This window comes from Ambystoma mexicanum, chromosome 13 (assembly GCF_040938575.1).
Source record: "Ambystoma mexicanum isolate Mex_15411 chromosome 13, UKY_AmexF1_1, whole genome shotgun sequence".
Classification (NCBI taxonomy): Eukaryota; Metazoa; Chordata; class Amphibia; order Caudata; family Ambystomatidae; genus Ambystoma; species Ambystoma mexicanum.
The window spans coordinates 575,665,704-575,677,943 of record NC_090938.1 but is presented as its reverse complement, the minus strand read 5'-3'; the positions used below and the strand labels follow the sequence as shown (position 1 = coordinate 575,677,943).

The following is a 12,240-nucleotide window of genomic DNA, read 5'->3' as shown; positions in this document are numbered from 1 at the left end:
AATCCTGCCTGGGGACTTTAATCTGCAAATTGAGCCAATAGGGCCACTAGAGGGACTATGGGCAGTCCAGGATACAGCTTGGGACATCTCAGTGTCGGTGGTCCTCCCACATAGGAAGGTTCAACCTTTAGCATTATGTAAGACCTGTGTTTTGTGTAATTTGAAGGCATGCAACAGGCATTTCCAGAATGACCAACCAGCGATTAAAACTTTCAGGGGAAACATGGGAGATGTGTTAATCGACTAGATCTTAATCTCGGGGGAACGACTGAGCTTGGGCGAGTGATTTCAAGATCTGACCCCAAACTGAAAGCGCTCATTATCCCTTAGTAATTAAAATGTTGATTGGGTCTAGGAAATCGGCAGGAGTCCAAAAATGACCACTCAATCAGCATCATTGACATGCCCGCAAAACAATCAAATGGGTCAGTCTGATGGACCAGGAACTTAAGCCTGCTATTTATAGTGCCATCTTGGATAACTTGGTAACTATCAATAGAGAAAGAACCCCAGACAAAGTGATCCTGAGCGAGTTCGAGAAACATAAGGGTAATTTGATCCCACATATAACATTGCAGCAGTGGTAGTAAAGAGAAAGTCACTGCCCCAGAAAGGCTGGTACGATCATACTCGTAGGGAAGCGAAGATCGGTGTGAATGTAGCTCTCGTGATAGACAGAGAAAAATAAAGTTTCCTAATATCAGAATATAAAAGCCCAATTAGAGCAAGGAAAAAAGAAAAAGAAAAGAAAAGAAAAAAAGTGTATTTGCCCAGGAGCAAAGGATCACTCTCTACAATGCACTTAAGGGTGGGGAGAACATACTATTTTGGAAGCTAATCACCGACAGGGAGCTGAAGGGTGGTCGTTTGCCTGGCGACTCCACTCTCAAATCTGTACAAAACGCTTGAAGGGAGCCCAACATTGGCCCCGGAGAGCGATGAGGTTTAGTTCTAACTTCGGGAACTCCACTCATATCTGTGCAAAATGTGGGGGAAGCCCTGAGAGCACAAAAAAACTGGGAAGGCTTTGGGTCCTGATCTTATTCCATCAGACCCGTTTAAAGGTGAGGTAGTAGTGTTGGCCACGACTCTGTGTAAAGTCTTTAATGTAATTATTGCACTGGGCATGGTGCCCCGATCTTGGCACAGATCGGTCATAATCCTAACTATACAAAAAGGGTGTCAGGGTCAGCCCCGCCAACTATCGTCCAACATCGTTAATGGATGGAGCGGGGAAATTCTTTGTCATCTACAGGACTGGTTAGATTCGAAAAATACAATCAATGACCTTTAGGCGAGCTTTCGAAAAAAAAATAAAAATCGGGGGATGATCAACCAGCGTTTCATGCTTTTTACCAGTTGATTCAGAAGCATGTAACAGTGCAAAATTGGGAATTATATGTCGCGTTTTTAGATCTATGCACGGTTTTTGATTCATGTCTCTAGAGAAAATTTTGTTGAGAAGAAAAGTACCCCTTCCTTTGGTCTCGATAGTCAGGATGCTACTACTTGGCAACAATACAATCTGGCCTTGGGGGCAAGTAGAGGCATTTGTTTAAGGTTAATAAAGGTGTCAGACAGGCGTGCGCCCTGCCACCTCTCCTTTTTGACACACAGAAAATCATAGATGTCCTGATGAGAGATTGTCAGGACTGCCCCCAACCCCCAAAATGGCAGACAAGAAATACCCTGATAGCTTGGGGTTGGAACACTGGCTTAAATGGCACTGGATATGGCAATTGCCATGAGGTAAGGTAATACCCTAGAACAAGCTCCAATAACTGATGGACACAGTTAGGTATTAAACCTGATCGATTTTAATGGTATGTTGGTTGGGGCACGAATACTGTCCTGGTTTGGCAGACAAACATGTGTTAATTTGCATGTCAACCAAATGCCATTAGCATGTCAAGAAATTGCCAACACGTGTTTCGAGCTAGGGTCTGTGTCAAGGCTGTGCAGGTATATGAGAGTGACAGTGCGTGCAATTGACGTGGGTGAATTTACATTTAACATTTACAGTTGCAATGATACGGGCCAATTGGTGGCCAGATTAGTGGGACACACGATAGCGATTTGTTTAATTTTGCATTTCATGTTAATATGTAAGTTGCCCGTGAGTCGTGAGCAATGGTGGTGAGGTGACCAAATCACATTTGTAACATGTAGCATTAGGATCATATAACAGCATAAGGTAGAAGGTTGCACAAGGAAATGAAAGAAGGGGAAAGAGGAGGGACGTTAGTAATGAGGCAAGCGCCTGAGCAGTGATGTAAGGGCTAGTAACAGTTAATTTTTACCGTGGATGAGCAGGCCTGGTGGGTCCTGTTAACGGTAGCTGGTTAACTTGTGTGTGACAAGGAGAGGTAATAGGAAGTTAGCTTGAAGCCGTGAGGGTCTGGCGCTGTGGTGTGCATGTCGAAGTGTGAGGCTGTGCAAGAAATACCCTGCACTCTTCATGCAGACAATGCGATTATTCTCTCCACCCCGCCCCACGGCTTGAAACAAACATTGAATGTCTTTCTTTAAAAATGTAAAGCGTTGTCCTTGGAACTAAATATTGAGAAATCTAAAGTAATGGTTTTCAAACCAAGGTTTGTAAAAAGTTGTTCCCCGACTATCGAGGTGAATGGTATCCCTCTGCAGCAGGTTGGGTTTCTTGAGACAGGGGGCTGAAGCTCAGAGGTGGAAAAGTCTGGAATAACCCTGGGGATTTATAGTGGGGCTATTAGAGCTTTTCATATATGCATGAGTGTGGAACAGTGTCCCCAGCCCTTAAGCTTTATAAAAGCCAGGCCCTTCCCGCAGTTCTGTATAGTTCGGAAATATGGGGCCAATGAGGAAACTTGACCTTTATGAACACAAGCTCTTGAAGAAATTGCTCATACTTTCTTAAAGTGCTCCTTCAGCTTTGGTATATCTAGAACTTGACATCATTCCAGTGTCATCCCAGGTGGCCATCAAACCTGCTTTGTACTGGTTAAAACTTTGGTGCAATGAGGAGTTACCAAGATCGTCGTATTTGATGGCTTGGGGTGGGAGGGTAAAAGCTTGGGCTTGGTGCTCCATGTCAAGAACACTTTATATGCCCTTGAAGCGGGCGAACTCTGGGAAAATCCTACTGCCTGTTCACAAATGTCTGTTAGGGACCTGAAAGAATCTGCTAAAGACAGATCAAGGGCCCACTTAGGTATGAAAGCCCAGACCCTTAAGATTGGGAGAGATTATGTTGAACTGGGCGTGGAACTGGGATTTCAGAGGAATTTAGATCTAATTACCACAGCCTACGAAAGATCTTTGTACTTATGGATGAGGCTGGGAATACTCCCGGGTAGCCTCCTTCACAAAATCATGCAAGGATACAGAGTGGAGGAAATGTCCAATGCGTGGGGCAGGTCGTGAAACCCTGGTACACTTTCTAGTGATCTGTCTTAGTACAATAAACCTGAGAAAACGGAATTTGAGACGAGTTTTGAGGCTGTGGGATTCCGCTGTGTAGCAGGAAACGGTGCGGTTTCTTAGACAACCAGCGTCACCTTGTGTTGTCTTTGCAACTGTGCATTACCTGCATAGGGCTTGGCTGCAAAGAAAGAGGGCTATGAAATAGATTCTGAAGTCATTCATTTTTTTGTAATCGGGTATTGTAACACCTTTGACAATGAAGCGCCCAAGGCCCAGTGGACGATTACTAGAATTTAGTAAGAGGCTGCGAGCAATGCTCTCCTCAGTTATACTGTCTTATTGCTTTAACACAATCTGTTTTTTTTATTACTGGTTTTTAAGAATCAAAAGTGCCATTTCTTTAAGAGAATTTTACGTGTAATGTAAATTGGTTAAGTTGAAGTATTTATAAAACGAATACAAGTTGTTCCAGCATGATTACCTAGAGGGCTACTTGTGTAGAACAAAAAAATCCAACTATGCGGTTCTGGTAAGATGTATTTATGTATGTACAAATTTCATGGTATAGGTTAACATTACGTGGGATTTATAAAAAGGAACTTACTGAAGAACATCGCCATTTTAATTGTTTTTGAGACCGGTTTGTTTAAAGTGAAAACATCACTGCATGCTTCTTACTTAGCATCTGATGTTTGTCTAAACTCATGTGTTACCGTATTCTTGGTAAAGTTGACGAATGAAGCAGTTTGTGAGGCAACTGGGCAAAGATGCATGTCAGCAGTGAGACGTCAGGGGTCACACCCGACAGGGGAGCAACAATAAGGGTAGTTGGGGATACAGCCAGAATGGATGGCAGGAGGAAGGGTGGGGAGCGGAGGAGAGGGAAAGCAAAGAATACTGAGGGCAGAGATGGGATTTGCCCTGAAATCTTATGCAGGAGCAGCACCCTACCCTTTTATGACACTGCTTGTCCAAGATACTGTTTTAACCTCCTGAACATGAAAAACGTCCTGCCCTCTTAACGTTCTGGGCAGAGCCCTGGAAACGAATGTAATCACAGAGGGCATAGTTATAATGGGACAAAGGGCACAACAGCCAGGAGGGTATATGGGTGACTGGGATGAAGGATGACAACCAAACATGGGGGGGCATTCTAATAGAAGGGACACATACACCAAGTATTGAGACAGAAATTCTGAGCAAGGAAGAAGTGGGACAATAATGCAGCAGTACAATTAGCAACACTGGAGCACAGCAGCCTACGAATGTACGTGTGTGTGGATCAGAGTTGATAAGTAGTAGCAAAAGGTACAGTAGCTCCTGGGTATAGGACATCACCCAGTGAGAACAATGAGTAGGATATATATGCGGCACAAAGTTAACCTCCACATGAGTTTCAAGCTGGGCTCCAGATAATATTGTGAGGGGATATATTTTAATCCCTACTTTTGGAAGTAAACATTTTTTTCACAGAAGTGAGAAAAAAAAAGTAGGTCTTGGTATCAACGTTTGCCTTTACAATGTAAAGTGCGTTCCAATTGCAGCACTCTTCTTGTTCAACCCCGCTTCAAACTGAATTGGACCTACAAGCTTTGATGCTTGGACGCCCAAGGCTTGAGACGTCTTACCAATCGCCTTGTGTGATCTGTCTCACTCCTTGAAATTCAAAAAGGATTTTAATTTTGTTTTTCTTTGACAAGGGATAGGTGAAGTGCAGTCTTCTCCTTTCCTACTCTTAAAACGCTCTGAGGGCTTAGGGGAGGGGTGCTTAACAAAAATTACCATAAATACATTTTAAAACATTACATTTTCAAACCATAGGGCGGTTTTAATGAGTGCTTTCTTTTAGACCAATTACCATAAACCTCTGTATTTTTGTTACGCAAATTGACCTTTTTTTTGGTTTAAAAATAATGAAAGAGACGGGTATGCCACTTACCTAGAGAGGTAGAATCAAGCAGGGTTGCTTTTTCCATCAAGTAGAATACCAATATTGATGCATTATATTAGGGTACATTCTAAAGTACCCCTAAATGCAGTAATGTAAAATGAAGACGAAACGTATTCTCCTGGTTCTTAAAATTGGACAGTCCAAAAGCGCAGTGGAACAAGCATTGGCAATTCTAACACTTATCTGCAGGCATGGGAAAGGCACTTGCCAAGCTCTTCTGTACTGGTATTAACAGGCCATTGATGGTACAAGTGATGAATGGTTATGAGTACCTGGGCATCTAACTGCAGTGCCTGGCAAATGCCTAATACATACACAAGCCAAAACTGTTGGCTTTGCCAATGTTTGTTTTTAACAGGGCTTCGCCAGTAGTGGGTTTACAGCTCCAATTAAGTTACCTCAGAAGACAGCTTTGAAAAAAAACTGGCAGGCACTACAAGTGCAATGTTTGATGGTAAGGCTTGAATAAAGTGAGCTGAAAGAGCTCCCATGAGGAGGGGAGGCGCAGGAAGTGGGTGAGAAGCATGGCTATGGGTAGTCAATGGGTGGACAAATAACACCTATAAGCAGAGTGTCCCTACACATATGCCTTTTCTTCCCATCGGTACACTAATGCACTAGTTTTGGCTAGGTGTTGCAAGCGCCACCTAATAGCTCATACTAAAAATGGGTATCTGCTCAGTATTATTTTTTCATTGTATAAAATATATTACATAAATATCTTAATGCTGTGCTGAGGGCTAATCCGGGTCCATGGTATAGGGTTTTAAAAATACTGTTGGACAAAGTCTGTATGGACACTGATATACCTACGTCCTGGCAAAAGGCAATATTTTGCTTACAGTCTACAAGAAAGGGGACAGGGACTTGCCATCAAATTACAGACTTCTCTCCCTCCTAGATGTGATTGGTAAGTTGTTTACTTCTTTCATCCTGACCATTCTGCAAAACTGGCCGACAGTGAACAACATTCTGGACCCGTTAAAGACAGGGTTTCGCCCGGGTTCTGCTACAACCCACAATATCAGGCTAATTGACAGCCTGGTTCAAGAGACGGCAGGACGGGGAAACCCAGCACTGTACCTAATTTATATTGATTTTAGCACAGCATTTGACACGGTTAATCGTACCATTCTTAGGCAAATGTTGAGATGATGGGGTTGCCCGGAATGGTTACTGGCAATACTAGTGGGTCTACACACCAACAAAGGGGTTTAGGTGCGCTTGGACAACAAGGTACACTATCTGATCTGGACAGACAGGGGAGTTAAGCAAGGTTGTGTGCTGGCTCCCCTGCTGTTTAACCTGTATCTTGCAGACTTACCCGCCAGTCTAAACGAATCTGGCTGCCCCATAAAACTGGGAATTAGACCCACCTCATGCATGTTATAAGCGGATTACTTGGTTCTGATGGACCGCACTGTGAGAGGGATCAGAGCCAAGTTTGGCGTATGCTATTGCAAATGATCTTCAGCTAAACATGAGAAAATGCAAGACTCTGGTGGTGATTGGCCAGAATATAAATCCGGTGGTGCTGGGCTCTGAGCTGGGGAACATTGAATACGTGGAACATTATCAGCATTTGGGTTTGGACTTCTCTGCAAGTGGAGGTTATACCCACATAGAAGCAGGGAAAAAGTGTAAGACTCGACTACTCACGCAGATAAATAAAACTTTTCTGCGCAGAGATCGAGCTACTCACTTAGTGGAATCTTTCAGCTTTACAAACAAAGCTTCTGCCCAGCAATATTGCATGGGCTGGAGGTCCTGGCTATGAGGTATTTTGATTGGCTTAATATACTAGAGGAGGCATTCCGGAGAAGTATATTAAACCTGGGCCCTGGCACTCCTATGGAGTATATTAGGCGAACTGGGGCTGGTTTTGCTTGGAAGTCAAGACATGATACGTAGAGGACTCTTTATATTAAATCCAGAATTTATTTATGTATTGTTTGCTGCTTGTTAGGCATTATAAAACAATATTTAAAAGAGCAGCGGAGGGAAAAGGAAGGACGGACGAACCTACCATGCCTTGTGAGTATTCAGAACGTGCAAGTGCAGCAACGAGGAGGGTGGAGGGGTTAAGTGCTGAGGAGTCCGGGCTCATCGGTGAGCCAAAGATTAAGTGCTTGGGTTGTTGAGTGCAACACGGCCTGGAGCCACGTTAGGAGTAAGAACCTCCAGGGCAGAGCGTGGGCCAAGGCAAGTGCTGAAGGTTAGACAGGAGCTGGCCCGATTGGGTGTGGGAGGTCAGGCGCCCAGGGGATTCCATAAGACACTGATCACAGCGACTGTGGGATTAACAGAGAAGAGAAGAAGGGAAGGAGGAGGTAGAGAGGAAAGTCTTGCAAAGCTTCCGGCATTTAAGAAAGTCCTACGCAAAGCGCAGAGGCAGGCTGTTCCATAGGAGGGGGCCAGCTGAGGAAAGCAATTGACCACCTACCCTCGGTTTAGCAAAACACTTTACACACAAAGAGTTGGTGCCAGAGAAATGTAGGTATTGAGGGAGAGTATTTTGTAAGATAAAGTTGAAGATAGTGTGGTGTGGTGCCCGGGCCCAGACAGCCTTGTGGATGAGGCAGAGGGATTCAAATGTAATCAGTGCAGAAGCCAGTGAAGACTTTTTAGGGCAGGAGAGATGCAGTCCCTGGGCTTAAGCCAAGGATAAGGGATAAGTCTTGCTGCCCAATTCCGCGGCGGGGGGGGGGGGGTTTGCAGAGTGGAAGAAGGAAGATTCAGGAGAAGGCTATTGCAATAGTCAAGCCTAGAGAGAACCAGGGCTGGGGTAACGTTGAGCCTCTTGGGGGAAAGTGAGAAAAAGGGATAATTCCTTTGAGAAGGAAGAGCTGAAAGTGGGACTTCTTGGCAATGTCCTGAGTGTAAGGGATGAAGGAGAGAGGAGTCGAAGATGACTCCAAGGTTTCTGGCTTCAAAGGAAGGAGCAGGGGAAAGCCCAAGGCGGAAGGCCAGAGGAAGGGAAGAAGGAGGGAACAGGGGTCCCGATGGGGAGGATCTCCATTTTACTGGCGTTGAAGCAGAAATCCTTGGAGGTGCACCAGGACTGGATGGCAGAAAGACAGTCAGGAATGATGGAGGGTACATGAGGGTCAGCAGGATGTTTGAAAAAGAGCTGTGTGTCGTCAGCATAACACAAAGTTGGAGAAGGAAGAGATGATGCGTGCAAGCTGAGCAAGGTAGATGTTAAAGAGCCAAGGGGGAGGTTAGAACCCCGAGGGACACCACAGGTAGAGAAGGTGTCCAGGATGACTTGGGAAGAGCAGCGAGTTAGGAAGGATGGCAGCCATTCCAGTGCCAGTCCGAGATACCAAGGGTATTGTGGAGCCTTTGTATGAGGATGGAATGGTTGACCATGTCAAAGGCAGAGGAGAGATTGTGAAAGATGAGGAAAGCTGGGGAGTTGGAGTCCAGATATGCAAGCAGTTCTTCACGGGTGTTCAGAAGAACAGTTTCCATGCCTCTAGATGCTCAGAATACAGATTGACAGTCACCACGGCAAAGAGCTCCCAAACATAGAAGGAACATCAGCTTTAGGCAATTGAATGATGATGGTTTCGTTAAAATTGACTGCCAATCAGACTTTGCGAGGGGGGGACAGGTTTTGACACCCTGAAGAGGGTGTATAGGAACAGAGTTAAACAATGGGATTGGGACAAGAACTATGACCACCTGAGCACTTTGCAGAATTATAAGTATGTGTCCTGTGTTACACACGTATTTAAAAAGGCGCAAACGTATATATTGCGATGCCCTAGCCCAACGGTACAAAACCTAATGCTTCCCCTATGCACAAATCGGGTGCCACTTCTGATGATACCAGGCGCCTACACTAAGATCCATATTGAGCACAGTTTATGCCACATATGCAATTAGCAAACAAGCAGGGAACTGCTTGATACCAAGTGCATCAAATTAGGCCCTATTAACATGAAAACACTGCAGCAATTTGTGAACTGTGTGGCTTTTAGAAATGAAATGTGACAAGTATATGAATGAATTAAGGTTTTGCGCGTACTGGTGTTTGTTTGAAATGTGTGTAAGTTCCTAGTGAACTAAAACAAATACATTAAAGAAAATCGTATTGCATCACATGTTGCTTCAAAAAGCATCATTGGAAATCAGAAGGTGGCTGCCTGGGAGAGGGCAAAGGGGAGGAACGTGACATAATGATGGGGGGGGGGCAAAGCTGGAGAGGAAATGAAAAAGAAGGGTGGTGCAGCATAAAATTGAACTACATAAGGAGTACTTTCCTAACATTCACGTATATTATCACGTTACAACAGAATGGTTTATAGATACGGCCTACGCCCTTAAAAACAGGAACACCCTCCCAACATAAACACGCATTGGCAAAGCCGCATTTTGTTTTTTGTAAGGCATTTGCCAGGAACTGCCATAACGGTACTACCAAACCATAAGGTGGCAACTGCTGGAAAATAGTGCACGTACCTAACTGAGCCTCCAACGTCAGTGTTTGGCCCTATTTTTGCCCGATACCCAAACAGACCAACACTGTTGATTTTGCCAATGCTTTTTAAAATAGGACTTCAGTGCAAGAAACACACATGAAGACACACATTGATCATAGATCAAATGACTGGAGGCAAGCTTTGTAAAGACGTTTTTATTACAGAGAAGCTCATTAACAGAAGCAATTAAGACTCCCGGAAACTGCTTAGAAGCAACACCCACCTGGCACAACATAGTACAAGGTTTGGTGTCGCTGCATGGAACAGCTAGCTCGGAGATGCCAAAGGGGTGGTGCTTTTGGGGTATGTGAGGGGTGGTAGTAGGTGGATGAAATGGACACAGGGACATAGCCCACAAGCTGTGCGTCCAGTCTCACAACCAGATTCAGAAACATTTAGGTTATCAATATGTTACATTATACATAACCAAGCAGACATCGCATCTCCGTCCTATCTATAGTCCAATGGAACAGTACACCATAATTACCAAAAGTAACGAGGGAGCAAAAATACTTCCAAAAAGAAAACAATGGACAAAGAGCACCCTGCCCCCAGCGTCCATCAACACAGCCCGCAAATATGTTCTGTTAAATGATAGCAGGGGCAGTGTTAAATGGAAACAGAACAAATATTTAAACCAGATCTAAAGAGCTTTTTGGTAAAAATCCATCTTTCAATGTTAATGATTTACTAGGTGCAAAAAATTCTAGATTACAGACACATGGTTTACAGTTAAGTATATTTTTGCACGCAGAAAAATACCTCAATTCGTAGAACGAATTACTTGTTTACACTACAAAAAATTCCTCCACACTTAAAAAAATAAATAGGGAGTAAAATACTCCCAACTTCAAAATCGCACCTGGAGTCATGAGCATCCTCTGTGTATGGATTGCAGAATCTGGTGATTGCGAGTTTAATTTCCCTGTCGGCCCAAGTAACAGCTTGTTTAAGCTGTTGTAGTGTTCGACATAAGGATGCTTCTGACTAACGGCCCGCTTTGAGGTATTGTAAACTTCCAAACACAAACTGGCGGACGAGACATATTGCATAATTTTGCACCGTAAAAAAACACAGCTAGGAATAAGGTCAACTGCATACATTTGTTTGGCACCCACTGTCTACGAATAAAATATAGCTGCCCCTAGAAGCCTACATTACGCCAACTGGGCATAAATCCGGTACCAAATATACCCCAGCTCCTAGTTGTCACTATCCCGCGCCCGTGATATAGAAGGGCACTGCAACAGGGGTATGGGTAAAGAGAACAGTTATACGGAAAAGGGAGGAATGAAATAAGGGAGATAGGTTGTTTGGATGACAGGGATACTGCTGACAGGTATATATGAAACACTTATAAGTGGTGATAAGGGAGAGAGTGGTAAAGGAGAAGGGCACATTGGAGCCAAGGGAACAAATAACAGGCGTATGAGAGGCATAAGTAATGGAAACAGACATATAGGAGCCAGGAGTTAGGTGACAGCCATATGGGAGGGTGGAGTGCAGATGATGAAGTGACAGATACGCAGGGGTCAAGTTGGAAGGAATGCAGAACTAGAGAACATCAACTTTTAAAGCAAAAACAGGGCTAAGTGTCAACGGCAAAAGATGACAGGGTACAGTATACCCTATGCTTGGACAGTCTGAACCTACAGGCCTCTTCCCCATCACAGGCCTGTCTGGGATCTACCAGTGTCAGTACAAGCTCCTCGGTTCATCCCATCCTCCCATTTATACAGTCACTGTCACTCACCCGGTGCTGGGCGCTCCATGCTCCCCGAGGGCTGGCACTATGACCCGCCCGTGCACCTCTCTCCCGCCTCCCGTGGCTGCAGCGCTACGTGGCCGCTCCGGGTCTCGCGACTCCCGCGCGCGCACGGTCGCGGCTTCACGGGGGCGAGCATGCGAACTGGAACTAAGCGAGAGGGGAAGGAGAAGGTACTCAGGCGCGCACACGGTGTTGATGTCACTGAGCCGTAATTCACAGAAGAACAGATAGCTAGAAAGCGCAAGGCACTAGCTGGTCTGCTTAGACGTCAAAGCGTGCGCGTGCCACTGTCATGCGTACTAGCTCGCGCGCGTGCCGGCTAGCTCAGAGCATGCGCAGCAAGGTTTAGGGACACAGACCGCTTGTACACAGAAAGACTGTAGGGCACGCCTCCTTGATGCTAGTGTCCCAGGTGATGGCAGTGCGCGTGCGCTCAGTGGCGTATTTAGTTACCTGTGGATCGTTATGCGCATGTGTGAGAGGCTTTTTTTTTAAAAAAAAAAATGTTATTTGTATATACGCTGTCAGGATGTCTGCTGTTTTGTAAAGCACTTGACCGGGACTGTCATTTAGGGAAGTGTTTTATCAGCTCAACAAGCCAATGTGGGACATTTTGATGTCTTAGTGCGTTG

The 12,240-nt window shown here is 44.8% G+C and overlaps 1 protein-coding gene across 3 annotated transcripts in view; it reads right to left on the bottom strand.

The window, feature by feature from the left end:
* Positions 1–11,914, bottom strand: part of ZNF652 (zinc finger protein 652) — a 497,165-nt gene extending 485,251 nt beyond the window's left edge. The window contains exon 1 of one of the 3 annotated variants that reach the window (XM_069634390.1): positions 11,594–11,914. The gene's annotated coding sequence lies outside the window, so the exon portion shown is untranslated. The remainder of the gene's footprint in view (positions 1–11,593) is intronic. The other 2 variants (XM_069634391.1, XM_069634392.1) reach the window with 2 other exon arrangements.
* Positions 11,915–12,240: the final 326 nt, after the last annotated feature.